The 24,722-nt window shown below is 45.4% G+C and overlaps 1 protein-coding gene across 1 annotated transcript in view; it reads left to right on the forward strand.

Annotated features, from left to right (window-relative positions):
* Positions 1 to 24,722, forward strand: part of LARP4 (La ribonucleoprotein 4) — a gene marked incomplete in the record, with an annotated part of 1,458,174 nt that overhangs the window by 1,160,441 nt on the left and 273,011 nt on the right.

Here is a 24,722-nt window from a genome sequence, read left to right on the forward strand (position 1 = left end):
CTGCCTCAGACCTCTGCCCTGCTGTCCCAGCAGGAGGGCCAGATTCTGCACCCACAGCTTCAAACCCTGAACCTTGCAGCCTGGCTAATTATCTGATCTCTCCGTTACCATCCCTCAGTAAGCAAGTGATGGGTGTCATTCTGGAGGCAAGGAGGCTTAGTACTCGAAAATCCTATGCTGACAAATGGAAAAGTTTCTGTTCCTGGAGCCAAACTCAGGGGATGGGCACAGTAGTGCCCAATATATGCCATATTCTTCAATACTGAACTGAGATGCTTCACACGGGCCTTTCCTTTTCTTCCATCAAAATTCATGCCTCTGCCATTTCAGCACATCACAATACAGAGCCACCCTCTTCTCTCATCCACTGTTGAAGCAATTCCTCAGAGGGACCAAAAACGTAAGACCACCCAGGAGAGCCCCTGCTCCAGCCTGGGGCCTTAACTTTGTATTGGAAAAGCTCACTTTACCTCCCTTTGAGCCAGCTGCAAATGCAGAGTTGAAATTCCTTTCTTGGAAAACAGCCTTCCTTCTAGCCATTACTTCAGCAAGAAGGGTGTCTGAATTACAGGCCCTCATGGCATTGGAGCCTTTCATCATCTTTCATGCGGGTAGGGTGTCCCTAAATACCAATTCTTCCTTTATGCCCAAGGTGGTTATGCCCAGTGTGGCCCTTAATCAGTCCATTCATTTGCCAACCTTTTCTAATCCACAGAACAAAGGGGAACGAATACTGCACTCCTTGGATGTGCACAGACAACTTGGATTTTACTTGGACAGGACTAAGCCTCTCAGGAAATATAAACAGCTGCTGGTTGCATTTGCTGCAGTGGCAGAGGGGAAGGCCATTTCTAAGCAAACCATTTCTAAGTGGATAGGCCATTGCATTCATTTCTGCTATAAGCACCATGGAAATCCTACTCCACAGGGGATAAGACCTCATTCCACCAGGGCTGCATCTACCTCTACAGCCTTTCTCAGCGGTGTCCCTTCTAGGGACATCCTGGAAGCTGCTACCTGGAGCTCTGTACATAATTTCACAAAGCATTACCACTTGTCAATTTTTTCTAACTACAGAGCTGGCTTTGCCACTGCAGTCTTGCAGGGCCTTATAGCTGGTCCTAATGCTATCTAATTACCTCCTCCCATCCTTAACTTCGGGAATCTACCTAAATGTGATGACTGCAACAGTGAAACGCAAGGAACATAGTACAATTGTGTACACTTACCATAAATGTGGATGTTCGAGTGTATTCACTGTTGTAGTCCTGGTTACCCTCCGTCCAGCCCCCTGACTATTATTGACTATACCTCTTTTCTTGTTTACTGTGCTTAAAGCTTTCTGGTGTATTTGCTTTTTGTTGGAGGTGTAACCTTGTATATAATTGCTTCCCATTATGGTGGCACCTGACATCTGGGGCAAGAAAAACTGAAGTAATGGCATCGGCTGCATGCTTTATACCCCTCACTACCTGATGTCATGGAAGATGAGACAGCTACCAATGCAGGACCTAAGACTTTGATAATCAGGCTGAGGGCTACCTGAAAGCAGATAACCCAAATGTGATGACTGCAACAGTGAATACACTCGAACGTCTACATTTATGGTATGTGTACACAATTGTACTTTACTTCTGCCAAAACGAATTCAGAGATTCAAACACTTTCCTGAAAAGCTCCCTATTTGGTCTTTCACAAAGACAGTTTCCTTAAGAACTAATGCATCTTTCTTTCCTAAAGTGGCATCCGAAACTAATTTAAGTAAACCTGCCAGTCTTTTTGATAAGCTTTTCAAACAAAGGCGAATACATGCCAACTGAGACTGTCTTCATAGGACCAAACCATTCAGACTATCAGACCAATTGTTGCATCCTCAAAACCTAAATTGGGCAAAGCAGTGGCTAAAGTGCCCATGTCTAGATGGTTATCCAAATGCACTTGACTGTGGGTAGATGGTTATCTGAATGCACTTCCTTTGCTTACAATAAAAAGGGTTTGTCTTTACAATCTATATGTATGGCTCATTCCACAAGGGCAGTGGCCACTTCAGCATTTGCCAATAGATTACTTATTGGTTAATTATGTGCAGCAGCTACTTGGTTAATGGTCCATACCTGTGTATCTTATGAACTGGATTAACAAGCTAGATCACTTTCTTGCCTTGATTTCACCGTCCTCAGGCATGTCCTTCCTTGTTACCACACGGGTCTGTATGCTGGGAACTTTTTCTCGTAGCTGAATCGGATGAAAATAGACCACATTGAATATGGAAGTTATTTACTTCAGATAACAGTAGATACATATTATGTGATTTTCATTCAATTCAACTTCCCTCCGACCTGCCCCCTTCCAAATTGTCATAAATAGGTTTTTGATGACCAGCTTGTCTCTGGCATACCCTGTCTGTGTGCATTTCTTAGTACTTCTTTTCCATAACCTTGCAATGTTTTCTTTCCTATATTCTGATGTTAGTGTTGGACAGGGTTTATATGATAGTTATACATGTTATTAGTCAAGGTATGGGTATACTTTCCAGTGAGGTCCAAACTTCAGCCAAGGCCTCCACTGAAGATGATGCGTTTTTTCAAAGGCTTATTTAAAGCCTTGCAGTCTGTCTTTCATTTAAAAAAAAAATAAAAAGGTGCCCTTCTTTCAGATTCTGATTCATAATCCAAGGTACAGGAATTAGGTTTAGATTGTGATTCTCTAGTTTCTTCTCAAAAGAATAGGAAATCTGAGTGTGCGGAAAGGTTTTCTTCAGATTTCCCCTCTGAAGATTTGTCTTAATGTAGTACTATATTACCAGACTGAGGGAGTTATTTCAGTGGGCACAAAAATAAATTATCTTGTTCCAGCAAACATGATTTGCTGTAGGTAAATTTCCCTCAGTCTGCATCATTTCCACTTGTTTTGCCAGCCTTCAAGTATGCTTCCTGCAGCCATCTTGTTTGCCTGACAGTCAGCCACCTGCCCCCAGAAGATCTAATGAATGTAAGTTTGCCCAGTGTAACAAATTTCTTTTAGCTAAACCCTAGGGCAGACCCTGCAGAGACTTATGTTTGAGTCATCTTCATCCGTTGTTGGCTAACCTTATTCCATCTGTCAAAGGTGGGAGAGCTTTGTATAGGTTTGGGAAGAAAGAATATATACTATTTTCACCTTGGTCTTCTGAATACTGCATTGTCAGGCTCACATGTTAAGTTTTTGCTGGCTTCCTTGGACAATATGAGTAATGTTATTGTTGTCCTGCTTTCTTCAAACATTAAGACAACCTTAAATTATTTTCTGTTTTTGTGCCTGGTAACTAAGCTTTTCTCTGAAATGTTTTTTGACACTTCTGATACTGTTTCTCGAGCAGTTGTCACTGGGTCATTAAAGATAAGATTTGTCTAGCTTGGCTGTCAGACTATACCAGAGGATGTGAAAACTGAGATCCTGAATACTCCCTAGAAAATGAGGTACTATTTGGCCCTTCCAGTGCTGATGTCCTTAAAATATTTGATGAAAGGTGGGATGCTACTTTTGGGCTTACCCAGATTTTTCATCCTCTCCCCTATCTAAATATAATCATTTCCTTCCAGTTCATTATTCTTTTATGGGAAACAGAGTAAGCAATCCCAATGGAGCACAGGAAAATGTTCAGAAAGCAATGGCAGGGAATTAAAAATGGGGGGGGGGGCCCGTGGGCCTTCCAAAGCCAACAGTCTAAAAAACGCAGACTGACTATATGCACCATCTTGATGGGTTATAAGGGTCATTGACCCAGCACCATCTAATATCTCTTTCCTGCCCTGAGTCAGAAGCATCCATATTTGTAGATTGCATTGGTTGGTCCAAAAACCAGAGTGCATCTTCTCCTCTATTAAGTGAGTGCTGAAATAAATTTGTCTTGTTTGTGGAAAACAAATTCCACTTTGACTATAATTCCGTTTACTTTTTTGCTTAGGCCGGGAGCTTGACATTACTAAATGTCCCCATTGTGCTCAGTTTAACAAGCACACAATTTGTCATAGGGCCAAGAAAGAAATAGGGTGACAGACTAACCAGCTGACATAGCACATAAAGATCTTTGTTTTTGACATCTCTCGTAAATGCAGGAAGAAACGTCCCAAACTTACGCGGCTGGCAGACTACACAACTTTGTCATTGGCTAGTCCACTTAGACTTGTGATTGCAAAGGACAGGCGATACTTTTGCAATCCCTCCCAACAGCTAAGACCAGTGCCCAGTACTGTTTGAAATCTGACATACCTACTGGCCCCTCCATGTCCACACAAGCCAACTTCCTGTGCTAGGGTTTCAGATAGGGAGGGAGTAATCACAGAAACTTCCGAGCAGTCAGTTGAACTTGTGCAGGGTGTAGCCTGGTCCCAGTACCTGCAATGCCACACCCAGGACCAAGCCCAAACCAAAAAGAAAAAACATTTTTCTGACATGCCTCAGTCTAGGCCTTCAGGATCTCAACCCCCTCAGGACTACCAGCAGGATTTAAGACTAGCTGCAAATTTGCTTATTATTTTCCCAGGAAGCGTAGTATTACTAGACATCCTGCCCCCACAAAATCTGTTTCTAGAGAAAAGAGAGGGACATTTCTCCCCACCACAATTGATTCAGGTTGGGATGAGTTTTCTTATGTATCCCAGTTATCCACAGGTTCGTTTTCTGATTCTGAGGAGATCCTAGCCTCAGCATCATCATGTGAGGACCTTCACCTTTGCAGAAACGCTCCACAAAATGAGGGAGTGTTTTCACTGGGAACTCGGGATTACCCTCAGCCTTGAAAAGGGTAAGAGAATTATTGAATTTCCTTGAGTATAAACGTTTGGTCATTCTTCCAGTTCAAGAAGGAGTGGGGGATATTTTGTACTTCATCCCTGCAGTCCAACTGTCCTTTTCCATGCTGCTAGGAAGCCAGACCGTTTCTGTAGGGTCCTGGATTCCCATAAATATTTTTTTTACGAATCCTGCTGTTGATCCTGAAGTGGTGACTTATCTCCTGAGGGAGCTAAAGGTAGCACTTCTTGGAACTCATTAGGGCAAATGAAACTAGATCGATTTGGCAAAAATTTATACTTCTCCCACGATGGCTGAGAGCTTTCAACTGCCAGTTCAAAGACTAGTTCTGTGATCTAGGCCAATCTTCAATTTCTTCAGCTTGGTACCCAGATAACATTTTAATAGCTTTTAGGCACATTTGTTCTGAGGGCTTGCAGCAGGTATTAAAGGAGGCAAAGGAGCCTGCTACTAGAAAATAATTTACAAGTAAACGGCAAAGATTTTGCAGTTGTGGCTAAAGCAAAAGTACAAGACCCTTTTAAGGCTCAGATACCTTTGGTTCTGTAGTATGTATGAGGAATTATCCTTTGGCCTTTTTTACTTTTCTGTATATATTCACTTTTCATCCATCTCAGCTTGTCCTGCCCATGGATCCCTTACCCCAACACTGCTAGCTCGAGTGAAACAGTTTTTGAAATGGGATTTGCATATTTATCCACTTAGAAGATAGATGGTTCCTGTTTGGGATCTCAATTTGGACTAGAGAAACTTACACTTCCTTTTGAGCCTGTTCAAGAGGCTGATTTAAAGTTCTTATCTTTGAAAACTGTTGCTCATTGCACTTCTGCAAGACGAGTTTGAGTCGCAAGCTGTTCTAGAAATTCAACCCTATCTCACCTTTCACAAAGGTAAGGTGACATTGCTAACCAGTTGTTCCTTTATGTATGTCTAAAGTGGTTTCAGAATTTACTTTGAGCAAGACAATTAATCTCCCTGTTTTCTTTCTCGAACAAGAAAATTATTCATACTTTGGATGACCCTGAGCAAGTGATATTCATGGACATAAAAAGATGTGATGTTAATCTGCGTTCATTCTTTACGGATGGGTTATCTGTTCCGTCCCTGGAACTGAGCCGGCCTTGTATCAAGCTTGCGTCAGCCAAAAACTCACAAGCCAAGATTCTACCCAGAGTGCTCTGCTCCCCGGTTACCTCAGATCTCGTTTGCCACATTGCTGTACAGCCATGTCAAGCCACTCTCTCTCAGCTAAGTGAATATTCAGTTTCTATATCGTTAGTACTTTAAAAGGTTTTCAGTCGGTTACTTTTACTATACTCCTACCCTATCGCATCTTTCATACTCTCTCCCTATAGTATCTTTCCCTTTATTACCCTTTTCTTACTTTTTGAGGTAATTCTTCATTACCCTCGTTGGTAATTCTTCCTTCTCTCTCTTTTCTTACCCTTCTGTGTAACCTTCTTTACTTTTGGTACTGTCGTTCTTCTCCGCATCATTATGTCGGACAAGAAAAGTAGTGTTGGTTTCAAACATTGTAAGGATTGCGGCCGTAAGTTACCGCTTTCTGATGGTCATGACTTGTGTCTGTTGCTTGAATGTCTCCCACCTTACAGTGGATCCCCCGTGTGGGATTTGTAGAAATGTTTCGACCAGGACTCTAAATGAAAGTAAGAACAAGTTAATCCTGAAAGGTCTCCTCAAGACTCCTTTCTGTGAGGCTATCTCTGGGTCGGAGGCCTCACTCCCTCCTGCTTAAGCCCCTTAAGAGGCGTTCTTCCTCATCGAGGTCACTCACTTCATCTTCCTCTGGAGATCGCAGGGAGTCAACTCATAAGAAGGTGAAAATTGCTAGCCCAGCACTGTCACCTGTGATCTGTTCGGCTCCAGGCACAGCACCAACTCAGTTGATTCGTGCTCCAGCTATGTCCTCTTTATCTCCACTGGCACTGGAGTTCCCACTGCAGACACTTATAGCTCCAACAGTTTTGTTGCAGCCTTTACCGGCACCGTTTCTGCAGGTACAGTCTCCTTCGGCCCCAAGTTTGATACTGCCCTCCACAGTGCAGACACCTTCGGCACCGACATGCTTTTCGCTGCAGACCTTCTCGGCACCGTCCTTGTTATCGTTGCAGACACCTTCCTCGACGGCACTGTACTCATCGGTGCAGACACTTGCCTTTATGGTGCAGACACCTTCGACTTCTATGGCGCAGACTACCTAGACACCATTCTCCTCAGTTCAGGCATCCTCTGTTCCGGGCTCTGCACCACTCGAACTAGCAAGGACCAAGTACTCTCCTTCTTTGTATCCATTTGTTGGTAGCCAATATAGCCCTTTTGTAGATAGGCCAGCATCACCTTCAGGTTTCTCTGAGGTCGACCTGGAGCCCCTCTGAACAAGATGTGTTGCAGCTTGTTGACCAGTTGCTTGTGGCCAGGGGTCTCTCTCAACCGTCTAAACCTACGTTCCCTCTTTCAGGCGAACGTATTTCTCCTCACACTCCAACGTACACTTCTTAGACTTCCACACAAGCATAGAAGCCCCTTCCTCCGACACCGGCATCCCTCCCTCTGACCCCAGTATTGGACCTCACTTTGGAGCCTGAGTCATGTCGGTGCACTGGGCATCGGGCTCTTCTCAGACTAGTGGCTGTGCTGTGGGGGAAGGCATTCTTGATTCCACGCCGATTTTTTTTTTTTTTTTTTTTTTTTTGCTGACACCCTCCAGGAATCCTCTTTCCCTCATTCTCCACAGCCCTCTTGAGACTCCTTGTCTGTGTGTCGGCTCTTCGGAGTGGGGTATGACCCCGGTTCCGAGATTGTCGTGCTAGTTTCCGGGCCTCCATCCCTCTTTGGGTGGACTGGCCTTCCAGGCCATGGAGAGGGAGCTTGCCTCCTCTGGCAAACCCCCCCCATGTCTGAGTCCTCTCCCCCCTCTGTGCCGCAACTGTCACAAGCCACAACCACCGGGCACAAGAGCCTGTAGTTTCTCCCCTTCAGGAGACCTCCTCTTTGCAGTCTTCCCCAGAACTCCTCACTGAGGAAGTACCTCGCAAGGCTTTGTGCAAGAGGAAACACATGGACTCCACTGAGGAGTCTTTGACCGAAGATATACAGACTTTGATGACAAGGAAGGGTCCCCACAGTCACCCTCTGAGGTGTCCTTTGGTGACATCCTCAAAATCCTTAGACAGAGGGATGACTGGAAGTCCTCTAATCCTTCCTCAGAGGAGTCTGTATTGTTGTAGGGCTTTTGTGCCTGGCCCCCTACGTCCTGGGTTACCCCGCTGGCCGATAAGCTCTTCCAGCGTGCATGGAAGGCTCCTGACACTCTGGAAGTTGTACCTCGGAGGCCTGATAAGATCTTATCTCCCCCAACTGAGCATCCCCATTGGTCAAAGGGTCTTCCAGTAGATGCCATGGTGGTGGCTGCTGCAACCAAGAAAGACTTGGCAGAAGAGAGCCAGACTATCCTTCCGCCCAACAAGGAGTCCCTGGCGATGGACTCGGGAAGCGTGTGTTTGCTTCATCGACCTTCGCCATAAGGTCCTTGAACTATTTGGCACACTTTAGAAGGCTCCAGAGGGATCTTATTAACCAGCTCTCTGAATCCTTGGCAGGAGCTGTTTCTGATGAGGTCTGTGACAAAGTAACTTCTCAGATAGCGACCCTAGAATCCATATCTAATTCTTCCATGCATCTTATTTCACATGCAACAGAAGCAGCAGCTAGAGCTGCATGTGCAGGTGTAGTTACGAGACGACATGCCTGGATGTGCCTTTGTGACTTTCTGGACTCCTTTAAGGCTTTCTTCATGAATGCCCCCATCAAGACCACTTCTTTGGCCCTAAAGTTAGATACGCTGGCTAGGTGCGAACAAGATGACAAGACCCTGTCTGCCGTTGGTGTCTAAGACACCCCACTCCTCAACGATTCTACTCCAGAAATCAGAGGAGCGGGAAGATGTGGCACAGAAAATCAAAGGGCACTTTCCGTGATGCACGTGCCGAGTTCTCCCCTACAAGCAGAGGGGAAACTCCAATGGAAGATTCCCCTTTCGGGGCAGAGGAGGTCTACGAAACCGGGGTTCCAGAGATTCATTCTCTGGCTAACTCTATCAGCGCTCTTGATGCATTGCCCGACTGCTCACCTCTGGAAGTGGTCGGGGGTCGTTTTTCCTTGTACCCCATTGCCTGGCGAAACATAACCACCGACACTTGGGTACAACGGATAATATCCAGAGGCTATCTCATCCCCTTTCATCTTTGTCCAGTCTCATCCAGAGACTTATCTGACATTCCACCCAGTCAAAGGGAAGCAGCAGCAGCAGCACAAAATCCAATAGCTGCTACAAAAAAGTCATCCAAACAGTCCCCCCAGACCAGATAGGATCCGGTTTTTACTCGAGGTTCATTTTGGTGCCAGAACAGACAGGGGGCTGGAGACCAATTCTGGATTTCAGCACATTAAACAAATTTGTAAAAATAGAGAAATTCCGGATGGTCACGTTTCAGTCTATCTTTCCTCTTCTGGAAGAAGATGATTGGATGTGAGATCTTCAAGATGCATATTATCATATAAAAATAGTGAGGGACTCTGCCTGATGTAGTTAGGAATTTTGTTCCAAAGCATGGGGAGTCTCTGTGACAGGAATCTATCACTCTAGCATGTTCTATTTATTGTGGCGAGGTTTAGCTCACTAGAGCGCGTGGCTCGCAGTGACTTGGATTTCTTTAGATGGAGCATGTCCATCAATTCTGAGTTGGACATGGCTTTGTAAGTCAGGCAGAGATCACCTTTGAGTAAGTGATATGCCACTGAGTACAGCCGGAGTTTTTTCAGTTGGGCTGCATAGGACATATGTTTGAGGCCAGTAATCCTCTTGGTGAGGTGCTTTTGTGGTCTTTCAAGCTGTTGGAAGGGTGTTGAGGTACATCCCAAATGGGGCATTGTACTCTATGATGGGTCTGATGTAACGAGTAGAGGGGCACTATAACCTCTCTATTTCTAGATGCGAACCCCTTAGTAATCAGATGAACCACATAGAAGGATTTCCGAACTACTTTGGCAATATGATTGTCAAAGGAGAGATTACTATGTACCTGGGTCCCCAGATCTCTTATTTACCTCTTCTGTATTAAGGGGGCTGCCGCCTATGTGGAAATTTATGGGTGTTTTGCGTTTCCCAAACGGGATGACTATGCATTTTTTGGCATTTAGCTTGAGGCCATGACTTTGTCACCAGGTGTCTTGTCTCGGTAAGGCCTTTTTGGAGGATGTCCATGTCAGCCGGAGAGTCAATTATGGCTCCCAATTTGCAGTCATCGGCGAACTTGGTTAGCCATAGTCCTGTGTTTGCCTGTACTTCTGAGAAATATATGCCGAACAGTAGGGGTCCCAGAACTGAGCCTTGCGGGACACCACTTGTGACTGGTTTAGAGTCAGACCTGGAGCCCGCTATTCTTACCATGTGAGTTCCGTCTGTAAGCCAGTTGGCAACCTATCCTGTGACGTAGGGGTTTATGTTCAGGCTGGTGAGTTTTTCTATAATACCCAAGTGAGGAATGGTGTCTAACACCTTGGCGAGATCAAGGTAGGTTGTGTCAACCACCTTTCCCTCGTCTATGGCCTTGGCAACTGTCTCGAAGTCAACCAGGTTTAATAGGCATGATCTGCCCTTAAAGCCAAACTGGGTCGGGTCAAGTGTTTGGAGGTTCCCAATGTCTTTGTTAATGAGTTCCATGATGATGCACTCCATAACCTTGCAGACCAGGCTAGTCAGGCTTATGGGGCGATAGTTACCAGGGTCAGATGTCCTTCATGGATGCATCTGCAGTCATAACAACTGGGTTGTCCTGTCGTCAGGCAGCCCTTCGGTCGGCCGGATTCCAAAGTCCGGGTCCGGCTTCGGCTGATGTCGCACTTCACCCGACGTCATCTCTGCTGGTCTTCGGGTATAAAGGCATCAGCCGACGCCATTTTCCTCAGTCTTTCTTGCGCGTGGCGCCAAGCAGAAGCTGTTCGCAAGTGCCGGTCGGTCAGATCCAGAGATTACTACTACCGAATACTACTTGAAGACTTCTAAAGCTAAGTACCCGTTGGGGACTCTTTCTTGCCTCAGCCGATGTCAGAAAAAGTCAATAACTGTTTAACCTGTGGGAAACAAATACCTCATAAAGATTTCCACTCTTACTGTTTGCCTTGTTTAGGCCCAGACCACGACGTAGCAGCCTGTTCGCCTGTGCCTCTTTCAACCGACGAGCGCTTAGGCCGGTCGGAGTTTGCTGAACAGTTTTTCGGTACTGATTTTGCGTACATTATGCCGTCGGATCCTCCGACTACCCAAATTGTTAAAAGCAAAGATAAAGACCGACACTCGCGGTCCGCGGTTTCGGCGCTGAAACCATGGTTAAGCAAACCGAGAAAACTGATCAAAGTACAGCTGAATCTATTCTTACTACTGAGGCCCTGCTACTTCTTGAATCGACCTCAGAAATGTTACCTACTACAGTGGTTACTAGTGACTTATCAGACACCATCCCTTGGATGTCTCTACCCCAGCACGTGGTGCTGCTAGGCCTCCTGCAGCCATGTCTATTAAGGCCTTTGCCAGGGCTAAAGCAGCCAAATCTACTAAATCAGTGCCTGTTAAACCCCCTCAACCAGGCCCACTTCTAGCTCTCAAATGCTTACTCTGGCAGAAGATTTAATATCCTTAATTAGAGGATCTCAATCTCACCCAGACAGGGCCTCTCAGCCCCAGAGAAGAGACCTAGAGCAGAGCCCCTGAGCCTGTGTCCTCTGATGATTCTGCTCATGACTCAGATATTACAGACCAGCCAGAGGCTCCTTTCTCCAATTATGAAGACTCAGATGCTGAAGTATCCATTCCAGCTGCTTCCCCACCAGAAGAATTCTCCTTTGGAGAAACCTTACATGCCATGAGAGAACAATTCCAATGGCAGGAACAGGATTTTTCAGATTCCAGAAAAGACTAAGGACTTTACAGGACCTAGCAGAACACAGGCCCTTAGCTAAACCTCCTGTGCTCTCTGATGAGGACGATGGATTTAATGATGTTAGCACTGCACCAGATTCTTACCTCCAGCACCTGCCAAACCAGATAGATTTTACAGGGTGCCAGACACTCATCATCACCTATACAAGGCCCCACTTGCTGACCCCGAAACTATATCCCAGGGGCCTAAGGCAGTAGCCTCGACCACAGCAAAAAAACCTATTCCTTCTGAAAGGGAAGCCAGGTCTTTAGACAGATGGGGCAAAAAGGTTTACACCTCTGCTACTCTCTCAGCTAGAGCTTTAAACTGTCAGTTTCACATGATACAATACCAAGAGTTTATGCTTGATCAGTTAACTAAAAAGCTATCCTCTGATGACTCTATAGATAAGAAATATCTATTAGAAATGGTAAATAACATACAACAGGTTAGTAACCATTCCTTAAAATGTGGCTATGATGCACTGGAGGCTTCATTTAGATCAGCCATGACTGGCACAGTGATAAGAAGACATGCATGGTTGAAGGAACAAGCTTTACCGGATCATGTCAAAGCTAAGTTATTAGATGCTCCTATGGATAAGACCAGTTTGTTTGGTACACCTGCCCAGCAGGTAATGAAGAAAATGGAAGAAAAGGCAAAATCTGTTCAAACTGTTAAAGATTTCTTGCAGGTTCAACCCCCAAGGTTTAGCAGGAACTGGCCTGCCAAAATTGGTCCTTTCCTGACTCCACAAGATCCCAAAGGGGCAGGAATAGACGTTCCAGAGGCAGAAATCAATCCAGAGGAGGTGCCTACAGAGGACGACAGTGGCAAGGTAACAACAGAGGCACAGCCACTACCACTACAACAGGACAATCACAGTGACTTGATTCTAAATCCGCCTACCAGGAAACAAATAGCAGCACCATTAGGCGGAAAATTAACCTTATTTTCGAAGAACTGGCACTATATCACAAAAGACAAGTGGATTTTGCAAACCATAGATCAAGGTTACGGTTTCACTTCCACACTTTACCAGTCAAAGAGGAATGCCAAACCTGCCTCCAAATCAAAAACAGAAGCTCTACAGCAGATAATGCAATTAACAAAGATGAGAGCTGTGGAAAGAGTACCAATAACAGAACAAGGCAAAGGATTCTACTCCAGACTATTCCTAGTTCCAAGAAAGGAAAAAGTTGGAGACCTATTCTCGACCTGTCCACCTTAAACACATACATCATTGTCCCAAAATTCAAAATGCTGACCCTACAGCAACTTCTTCCCATGCTGGGCAAGGAGTGTTGGCTGGTAACTCTAGATCTCAAGGAGGCATACCTGCACGTCCCCATTCGACCAATCTGCAGAAGATACCTCAGATTTCTTGCAGGATCAGAGCACTTTCAATTCTCAGCATTGCCCTTTGGCTTATCTACTGCCCAGAGTATTCACAAAATGCCTGGCATCAGTAATCGCCCACTGCAGACTACAGGGAATTCAAATTTATCCATACCTGGACGACTGCCTGTTACAAGGGACAACAAAAGCAAGCTGACAACAGATTTACAAAGGGTCATTTACTTGCTACAAGCACTGGGATACACAGTCATTTTACAAAAGTCAAGGCTGATACCATCCCAAACAAGGACATTCTTGGGCGGAATTGGACACAGTAAAACAAATGGCATTCCTAACTGCAGAAAAACAAAAGAACTCCTCTTTACTTCTTGGCACTAACAAAACAGAACAAGTTAACAGCAAGAAAAGTTCTGCAGGCCTTGGGCTTCATGGCATCATGCATAATCTTGGTCCCACATGCCAGACTGCATATGAGAAAACTACAGTGGTACCTAAAGAATTTATGGTCCCAACACAGACACAGCCTAGAAGCAGAAATTCCACTAATCCCATGCCTAAAACAGGAGTTCCTATGGTGGGCTCAGGCATGCCAGTCAAACCCAGGCCTGCCCTTCACAACTATCAAGCAAGCCAAACCATCACAACAGGCGCCTCAGACCTAGGATGGGGGCCCACATGCTGGACAAATGCGTGCAAGGATTGTGGACACAGGACCAGCTTCACCTGCACATCAACCTAAAAGAAATGCTGGCAGTAAAACTGGCAATCCAAAAGTTCAGACCATTTCTCAAAGAAGGCCAGTTGATGATAAGGACAGACAACACCACAGTCATGTGGTACATCAACAAACAGGGAGGCACTCATTCATACCCCTATGCAGAATGACTTTGGACCTTTGGAACCTGGCACTCAGCTACAACATCCAGTTACAGGCAATGTTTGTACCGGGAAAGAGAACACTCTAGCAGACATGTTAAGCAGAACCACCTCGGATGCTCACGAATGGATGCTACACCCGGACATCTTCAAGACCATCACAAAGAAATGGGGAATGCCACAGATAGATCTATTCATCACCTCTCAATCACCAGCTCAAAAATTCTGCACAAGGACATTCCATCCACTTGCATGGAAAGTGGATTTGCTCTCCTTCAGCTGGAAAGGTCTGACAGCATATGCATTCCCACCTCTTCCTTGATACACAAGGTATTACTAAAAAACAAGGAGGAACGGCCAAGGATAATCCTGATAGCCCCAAACTGGCCAAGACAACACTGGTACCCATTGCTGAGGAGCATGTCTCGAACAAAATGTGGTCAATACCCTGATGCCTTTGATGTTAACTCAGAACAACTACAGCATCATGCATCCAAACCTAAAACGCTGCAATTGACTGCATGGCACATCACATAGCAGCAACTAATCCAGAACTCTCCCAAAGGGTTAAAGACATTATTCTTGAAGCCGCAGACCTTCAACAAGAAGGAACTATGCAGGAAAATGGAAAAGGTTTGTCATTTGGAGTGCTGAAAGAGGAAAAGATGTGTCAAATATAGATATTGCTAACATTCTGGAGTATCTGGCAGAACTTCTACATACAGGCCTGTCCTATTCCTCCATCAAGATACATGCATCAGCTATTTCAGCAGAATACAGCTTTGATCCACCTGTTTTTCACATCCTCTGCTCAGGCAGTTCCTCAGAGGAATCAAGAATGTAAAACCTCCCAGGAAACCACCACTGCCAGCTTGGGACTTGAACTTTGTACTAGAAAAGTTGACACTAGCACCTTTGAACCAGCAGCAACAGCAGACCTACAGCATCTATCATGGAAAACTGCTTTCCTACTGGCAATAACTTCAGCAAGGAGGGTTTCAGAACTTCAGGCCTTAATGGCAGTACAACCCTTCCTAATCTTCCACCAAGATAGAGTGTCCATGAGGACTAATCCTACATTTATGCCTAAGGTGGTATCCAGAGTGTCTTTAAACCAGGCAATCCACCTACCTACCTTCTTTCCCAACCCACAAAACAGAGGGAAAGAATGCTGCATACCTTGGATGTACACAGACAGCTACGCTACTACCTGGACAGAACAAAAATAACAGAAAGACTGACCAAGTTTTTGTAGCCTATGTAACAAGAAGGTGAGGAGAAGCAATTTCCTAACTGCCAATCTCTAAATGGATAGGCAATTGCATACGATTCTGTTACTCCTTCCATGGAAAACCAATTCCACAGAACATAAGACCTCATTCTACAAGAGCAACAGCCACTACCACAGCCTTCTTACGAGGAGTGGCAACCAAAGACATTATTGAGGCGGCTACTTGGACCTCCGTGCATAAATTTGCCAAGCATTATAATTTACCTCTGTATTCCAGATCCCGAGCAGGGTTTGCCACTGCTGTACTGCAAGGGATCCTAAACACACCATAATCTATCCTTCCTCCTCCCTAGTTGGCTATGGTATTCTACCCAGTTGTTATGACTGCAGATGCATCCATGAAGGACATAGTACAGTTTTGTACCTACCATAAATGTAGATGTCCGAACTGGATAGCATCTGCAGTCAGGATTACCCTCCCTCCTTCCCTCTGTGGTACTCCTAGGGTATTTACCCTCCTAATAGCTAGCTGTTGGGGAGTCTTTATGGTGTATTTGTTTGTATATATGTACATACATGCTTATTTTTGTGTTTACCTTCTATCTATTTGGAAACATTGGCATCTATCCAAAATTTAACCTTGCAAGAGGGCAACTGGCATCTGGGGCAAGAAACACTGAGGAAAATGGCGTCGGCTGATGCCTTTATACCCGAAGACCAGCAGAGATGACGTCGGGTGAAGTGCGACATCAGCCGAAGCCGGACCCGGACTTTGGAATCCGGCCGACTGCAGGGCTGCCTGACGACAGGACAACCCAGTTGTTATGACTGCAGATGCTATCCAGTTCGGACATCTACATTTATGGTAGGTACAAAACTGTACTTTGTGGCTCCTCCTTTGTGGAGCTGAGTAACTATTGCTGTGCGCCATTCTATGGGCATGTAACCTGTGGGAGAGGTTGAGGTTGAACAGCATGTTTAGGTGGGGGGTTAGTTCGTTCTGTAGTTCATGCGAGACGCAGCCTGAGACACCATCTGGACCCATTGATGCTGTGTTTTTAGCTTTTGAAAGGGCTGTTTTCACCTGTGCTTCTGTGATTTCTGGGACACTACACTTTTCCGGTATTGTTGTGGGGCCTTTTGAAGGTGAGAGGGAGGTGAAGTTTGCACTGAATCTATCTGCCAGTATGTTGGCAATATCAGTAGGTTTAGTATATTTTGTGCTATTTTACACCATCTCAGAGCATATCTGCGAGTTGCCACTTAGATTTTTGACATAGCTAAAGAAGGCTTTGTGGTTATCTTTTGAGTCCTTGGCTATTTTTCTTTCGAAGTTTGCCTTGGATGATTTTATAAGGGACCATAGTTTCTTACTGATACTTATCAGGGATGTCTTTCCTTCTTGGCATTTGCTTTTTTTCTGAACTAGTTTCCTCCTTTTGTTGTATAACCTGTTTATGGCAGGGGTCCACCAGACTGGTTTCCTTCTCTTAGGGTAGTGAGCCTTGGTTTTGCTAGGGATGGCACAATCCATGCATCCTTGTAGAGGTGCTCATAGAGTGCAATTGTAAAGGATTCTGCATCTTGGGCAGTGTTATCCTTTAGCGTGGGGGCTTTTAAACTTACCACCTCTGACTTGGGTAAGGTGAAGTTTGCTTTAGAAAAAGTTTTTCACTGTGGTTTCCTTGATTGGGGGTGATGGTGGGTTGTGGACATCTAGGGTGATTAGTTTATGGCTTGATCTAACCAGTGACGGGTTGACCTCCGGTTTGGAGCACCTGTCGCCCATGTTGTTGATGACCAGGTCCAATATGTTGTGGCCTCTGGTAGGGGAGTTTACCAGCTGATCCAGGGCATTTATGTTGATAAATTCCATGAAGCGCTGAGCCTGGGAGTTTGTACTCAAGTAGTTTTCCCAGTTAATGGTAGGGTAATTGAAATCTCCCAAGATCTGGGTGTTCGGTAGGACCTTCATGTTTTCTAGTGTCTCCAGAAAGGCGGAGTGGTGGTCCTTGGTCATGGAGGGTGATCTTTAGCAGGCCACAATTTGCATTCCAGATTTGCCCGATGTTAGTTGTACATGGATGATCTCAGAGGTATCATGCTGCGCCAGTAACCTGGCGGTGTGAGTATCCTTGATGAATATGGATACACCCCCTCCTTTTGTGTTTCGGTCTGTGTTCTGTGGCCAAAATGTGTGGTATGAGTTGTAGCCCAGTAGTGCTGGAGTGCTCTCTGGAGCCTCGAACCAGGTTTCAGTTACTGCACAGATGTCTACGTTCTCCATACTTAGGAGTGCTTCGAGCGCATGCATTTTGAAATTCAAACTCCTGGCGTTGAGTAGCATAACCCTCAGATGTCCTTCAAGAATGCAACTGCAGTCATAACATGTGGGTTGTCCTGCCTCAGGCAGCCCTCGGTCGGCCGGATTCCAAAGTCTGGGTCCGATGTCGGCTGATGTCGCATTTCTCTCCGACGTCAGTGCGGCTGGAGTACATAAGCATCAGCCGATGCCATTTTCTCCAGTCTTTTTTGCCGTGCGGTGCCCGAAGCAGAAGCGGTTCGCAAGTGCCGGTCGGTCAGCTCCTATACTCTTCGAATCCGAAGTCATCAAAAAAGCTAAGTACCCCGTTGGGGACCTTTTTCTTGCCTCAGCCGATGTCAGAAATTACTGAAAAAGTTAATTGTCTGTCTTGTGGTAAACAAATACCTCATAAGGATTTCCACTCTTACTGTCTCCCTTGCCTTGGCCCAGACCATGACGTCTCGGCCTGTGTCGCCTGTGCTCGCTTCAACAAGCGCACTCTCAGGCGCCGGGCGGAGTTCGCTGAAGACTTTTTCGGCGAAAAATTTGCGTATACAATGCCGTCGGAGCTTCCGACATAGCAAACGCCTAAGAAACGAAAAGACCGGGACCGACATCCTCGGCCCGCGTCTACCTCCGACTCCACGCCAAAACCTACCGTGAGTGCTCCGGTTCCTGCTGAGACGGTTTTTCCACCGCTCCGAACCGAAGACATCGCAATACCGACTCCGATACCAGATACCGCTCCGACGCCAGTTATCGATTTTCCTCTGGATACTGAAACCGAGGAAATGCCAGAGACCATTGCTGTGGATAAGGTCACTCCTGCACGTGGAGCTGCCAGGCCTCCTATGGCCATGTCTATTAAGGCCTACTCTCGGGCTAAGGCAGCCAGCAAGACTAAGCACCTTACAGCAAAAACCTTGCCTCAAACAACTCCTGAAAAACAATTCATGTCTATGGCTGCAGACTTAATTTCCATGATTAGAGGTTCACAGGCCCATCCTAAGAGAGCATCCCAGCCTCCTCCAGATAAGAGGCCCCGGCTTGATCCCTCTGAACCTATCCCTACAGATGAAGACTCTGACGACTCTATCCACTCCGAGGGACAGGAAGACCTCTTTCAGACCTATGAGGACTCGGATGCAGAGGATTCCATCCCTTCGGCCTCCCCGTCGAGGAAAAAGCAAAATCAGTTCAGACGGTCAAAGATTTCCTTCAGGTTCAGCCCCCCAGATTCAGCAGGAATTGGCCTTCAAAGAACTGGTCCTTTCCTAACCCTGAAAAATTTCAAAGGGGTAAAAACAGGCGTGGACGAGGAAGAGGACAATATAGAGGTTCTTACAGGGGACGACAATGGCAGCCAGCAAACCAAAGAAGTGGCACAGGGGTCTCCCCCACCCCTCAGACACAATCTCAATGACTTTCCTCTACAACCGCCAACCAAGGAGCAAACAGAGGCACCCTTGGGTGGAAAATTATCTCTGTTTTCAGACAATTGGCACAGATTGACAAAAGACAAATGGATTTTGGACATTATAGACCAAGGCTACAGGTTCCATTTTCACACCTTACCCAGAAAAATGGGCATGCCAAACCTACCACAAAACCAGAGGGCAGAGGCTATCAAGCAAATTTCTCTTCTGGCTCAGATAAAAGCAATAAAAAGAGTACCACAACAAGAACAAGGCCAGGGGTTCTACTCAAGACTATTCCTTGTGCCAAGAAAAAAAACACAATGGAGACCAATACTGGACTTGTCCGCATTAAACACTTTTCTCATAGTACCAAAGTTCAAAATGCTGACTCTACAGCAACTCCTTCCCATGCTGGGCAAGGGGTCTTGGCTGATTACTCTAGACCTCAAGGAGACATACCTGCATGTCCCGATCAGACACAGCTGCAGAAGATACCTCCGATTTCTTGCAGGGCCAGAGCATTATCAATTCTCAGCATTGCCATTTGGCTTATCTACTGCGCCCAGAGTATTCACAAAATGCCTGGCTTCAGTAATTGCTCATTGCAGGCTCCAGCGGATCCAAATTTACCCGTACCTGGACGACTGCCTTATACAAGCGGACGTCAAACTGATGTTGACAAAAAACCTGAACTATGTCATACAATTACTTCAGGCTCTGGGATACACAGTCAACTTTCAAAAGTCAAGACTTCAACCATCCCAGCAAATAACCTTCTTAGGAGCCAATATGGACACAGCCTCTCAAATGGCTTACCTGACAGAAGACAAGCAAGAGAAGCTAACTCATTATTACAAGGGTTTGGCAAAACTCACCCAGATGACTGCAAGGAGATTCCTACAGGCCCTGGGTTACATGGCATCCTGCATTCTCCTGGTTCCATTAGCAAGACTACACATGAGAAAACTTCAGTGGTACTTAAAAAGTCTATGGTCTCAGCACAACAACAACAATTTAGAGGCAACCATACCGCTCATTCCATGCCTACAAAAGGAATTCCTATGGTGGGCTTCGGTAAGCCAGGCAAACACAGGTATGTCATTCAAAAAACAACTTCAACAAGGCCATTTACTGATATGGACAGACAACACCACTGTGATGTGGTACATAAACAAACAAGGGGGCACCCATTCCTACCCCCTTTGCAGACTGACAATGAATCTTTGGGAAAAATCACTGAGCCTGAACATACACCTACAATCCCAGTTTGTCCCAGGCAAAGACAATGTGCTGGCAGACAGCTTAAGCAGGAATTTCATAGATCCTCACGAGTGGAGCCTTACACCCAAGAATCTTCACACAACTCACCTCAATATGGGGCTGGCCAGAAGTAGACCTATTTGCCTCTCACCTCAACCATCATCTGCAAAAATTCTGTTCAAGGACATACCATCCACAAGCTTGGAAAATAGATGCTCTTTCATTCAACTGGAACTCCCTAAAAATATATGCATTCCCACCTCTGCCACTGATGACCACAGTGCTACTGAAGATCAAAGCAGAGAGACCCAAAGGGATCCTAATAGCTCCAGACTGGCCAAGACAACACTGGTAACCGCTACTATGGAGCATATGTCACAACAAGAAGTGGGTCCTTCCCCAATGGCCCCTACTTTTGACCCAGCACAACTTCAAAACAGTGCATCCAAACCTTCAGACGCTGCAGCTAACAGCCTGGGAGATTCCATGAATACCCTCAATTTTTCTCTCTCCAAGGAAGTCCAGCGGATACTAACAGAAGCTCGAAGACCATCCACCAGAAAGGTTTATTTGGTAAAATGGAGGAGATTTAGCATTTGGAGCACCAGCAAAGGTCATGATGCATCACTATTGAACATCCCACTCATCCTGGAATATTTGGCAGATATGCTTCAGAATGGACTCTCATATTCTTCCATAAAGATGCATGCTTCAGCTATTTCAGCTAGATACAACACTGATCCACCTGTGTTTTCACATCCTTTGCTAAGGCAGTTCCTTAGGGGAATCAAGAACATTAAGCCACCAAGAAGGGCTCCAGTACCAGCTTGGGACCTCAACTTTGTTCTAGAAAAAGTAACTCTACCTCCTTTTGAACCAGCAGCTTCAGTGGACTTACAATTTCTCTCATGGAAGACAGCTTTCCTGTTGGCAATTACCTCAGCAAGAAGGGTTTCGGAATTACAGGCCCTAATGGCAATACCACCATTCATAATCTTTCACAGAGACAGAGTCTCCTTAAGAACCAACCCTACTTTTATGCCAAAGGTGGTATCTAGGGTTTCTTTAAATCAAGCTATTCATCTACCTGCTTTCTTCCCCAATCCTGAAAACAAAGGGGAAAGACTGTTACATACCTTGGACATTCACAGACAACTTCGCTACTACCTGGATAGAACCAAGACCAGTAGGAAGTCTGATCAACTCTTTGTAGCTTATGCCCCTGGAGTACAAGGAAAAGCAATTTCAAAACAGACTATTTCAAAATGGATTGGACATTGCATCAGATTTTGTTATTCCTTCCATGGAAAGACTGTTCCAGCCAATGTCAGACCACACTCCACCAGAGCTACAGCCACCTCTACAGTATTCTTAAGAGGGGTGCCTACAAAGGACATTCTAGAGGCTGCTACATGGAGTTCCGTGCATACATTCTCCAAATACTACAATCTCCCTCTATACTCCAGATCCAGAGCAGGCTTTGCTTCGGCAGTCCTGCAGGGTTTAATTGCCACACCATCACTTTCCTAGAGCATTCCTCCTCCCCCAGCTAAGCTATGGCATTCTGCCCACATGTTATGACTGCAGTTGCATTCTTGAAGGACATAGTACAGTTTTGTACCTACCATAAATGTAGATGTCCGATAGATATGCAACTGCAGTCGGATTTTCCCTCCCTCCATACCCCTCTATGCCTTGGGTCCACTCCTATCCCTGTTCCTCTTAGCTGGGGATATCTGTTATGGTGTATCTGTTTATTGCTTATTTATTTGTTTGGAATCCTGTTTTTTCTCCTTCCAATTTGATTACAGCCTTCCTTGGAGGGCACCTGGCATCTGGGGCAAGAAACACTGAAGAAAATGGCGTCTGCTGATGCTTATGTACTCCAGCCGCACTGACGTCTGAGAGAAATGCGACATCAGCCGACGTCGGACCCAGACTTTGGAATCCGGCTGACCGAGGGCTGCCTGAGGCAGGACAACCCACATGTTATGACTGCAGTTGCATATCTATCGGACATCTACATTTATGGTAGGTACAAAACTGTACTTTTTTTTACTTGTGCTATTTACGGAGGTGGGTTTGAATTTTAAGCCTTGCCTAAAAAAGGCACTATGGGGGCAGCAAGAGCCTTGGCCAGTATTCGAAAGCCAAGAGGTGACAGGTGCAAGTTGTCTCTTGCGAAGCGACAGGCCGACAGGCACTGGATCCCCTTTGAATGACACCAGAAGCTTAGCCAATTGTTGAAATTGATCATTTTTTCTTTATACTGAGGTGGTATTCTTGGTGAGGGCAGGATGCTGGTCAGGGTCATACCCGCCTGGGCTACATGATCAGAGAGCTCTTTCATGTCTCTTCATGTAGTCCAGGGAGGTACGGCTCAGGTCGTTCACACCAACATGAACAATGACAGAGTAATATTTGTACTTGTTCTGGAGTGACCTGAGTGCTTGTGTTATGTGGTGGATTCTGGCTCCCGACAGGCAGCTAACAGTAACCTTCGCCTTGTCCTGCCTAATGAGTGGGGCGTCACTGTGCCTGACTTTTGAGTCACCTATTACTAGTGTGTTAGGTGTTATTTCGCCTTAAGGGCTGTGATTGTGCGGCACATTGATTTTGTGTTTTATGTGTTGTCTGGTTTGTGATGGGAGGTGCAGGTTTTGTGGGTGTCCGCTTTGGAGCTCACTGATGCTTTTGCAGTTTTTATTTAGGGCCTCCAAGTATGATTTTGTGTATTTATGTGTATCTTTTGCCAGTGCTGGTTTAGTAGGTCTGTGTGAGGCTGGAGGTGTGGTGCAAGTGTCAACCTTCTCCTCATGACTGACTGTTCCAGTCTTGGGTGGAGATACGTTAGCCTCCAGTTTGGCTGTATAATTGCATTTCTCACATATGTTAGTGTTTTGTGGTAGGAAGAGAGGGCTGTCTGTGTACATGAGGCAATTGTAACATTGCCTCAGGATACCCAGATTCACCAAGATTACCTTTATCTAAAACAAGAATGATATCACCTTGCCTCACAGAGTGAAAGCACATTCTACAAGGTCTATGGCAACTTCAGCAGTTTTCCATACTAGGGCTTCCCTCAATGATATTTGCTCAGCTGCGATTTGGGCCAAGCCTCATACTTTTATCATTCATTACAAATTGGATTTGGCCTCCAGAGGTAGTGCTTCTTTTGGTGCCATGGTGCTCAGGAATATGTTTCCATGAGGGCCACCCAAGGATACATGTAGCTGGGAACTCTGTCCCATCAGTAAGGAATGAACGAAGATTAACAACATCAGATGAAGAAGTTATGTCTTACCATAATGTTTCATCTATGTTCTTCGTTCATTCATTACTCCCCATCCTCTGTCCCCCTCTGGAGGTTCCTGGTTGATCTCATTTTCTCCTTTATGGTAGGTCTATTATGACCTGAGGTAGCCTCTACCTTTGTCAACTTGCAAACACGATCTGAGGTAACGGGGAGCAGAGCATTCTGGGTAGGATCTGTGCTTGAGAGTTTTTGGCTGACGCGAGTTTGATATAAGGCCGGCTCTGTTCCAAGGACTGAACTGATAACCCATCAGTAATGAATGAACGAAGATCAACAACACAGATGGAACATTATGGTAAGCCATAACTTCTTTTTTCAGGAATACATAGCTATTTATTTCTCATGAAGGCAAGAAAGACCGTGTCAAAACAGAATTTCTGAATAATTGTCTCATGCCATTTTAAGTTGTCCATGCTGTAGGTGACTTCCAGGCAAAGTCTGGGACTGTTCTACATGGCCACTTCTGTAGCTTTTTGGAAAGGGGTGAACTGTAGAAATCCTTTAGAGGCTGCACTTTTGTCTTCAGTGCAGATGTTTACCAGACACTACAAACTGGATTATTGTCGTGGGTCAACAGCATGCTTTGCTAGTACTATTCTCCAAGGGCTCCTGTACTTTGACCCTTCTCCCTCCTCCATTTCCTACTAAGCTCTGGTATCCATCTTTTTATATACTTTAGTCTAGTACAACAGTCACCTAGTTATGATCATAGTATAGATGTGCAAGTAAACTTTCCATAACAACTGATGATTTGAGTAGATCACTGTTTTAGTACAAACACCCACCCTCCAACCCCCTTCTTTTTATTGCTTTTTGACTGCCAGCCTGCATTTTTTCCCCCTCATTCCCTTCTTTTGCTGTCATATACCTAGTTGACAGGGCTCTTACCTCCTTTGTCCTGAGGCAGGAAAGCACTGAGATTTTAGTGCCCTAACCACTGTCTTTATATTAGTCTCCTCGATCTGTATAGCAGTTAGATCCGTGAAAAGTGCTTTAAAGCTGTGGAAGTTGTCTGGTTATCCTGTCTTTGGTAGAATACTTCCCGTGTTATTTAGGCAGCTGCCACAGTCATCTATATGAAGATCTGCTGTTATGGTAAGTTTACGTTAACAACTGTACTTTTTTCTTTACTAGAGTAATGACGCATGTCCTTTTCTTTGAATGT

The sequence above is a fragment of the Protopterus annectens genome, chromosome 9.part0 (assembly GCF_019279795.1).
Source record: "Protopterus annectens isolate FY-2018-M chromosome 9.part0, PAN1.0, whole genome shotgun sequence".
NCBI classification, from domain to species: Eukaryota; Metazoa; Chordata; order Ceratodontiformes; family Protopteridae; genus Protopterus; species Protopterus annectens.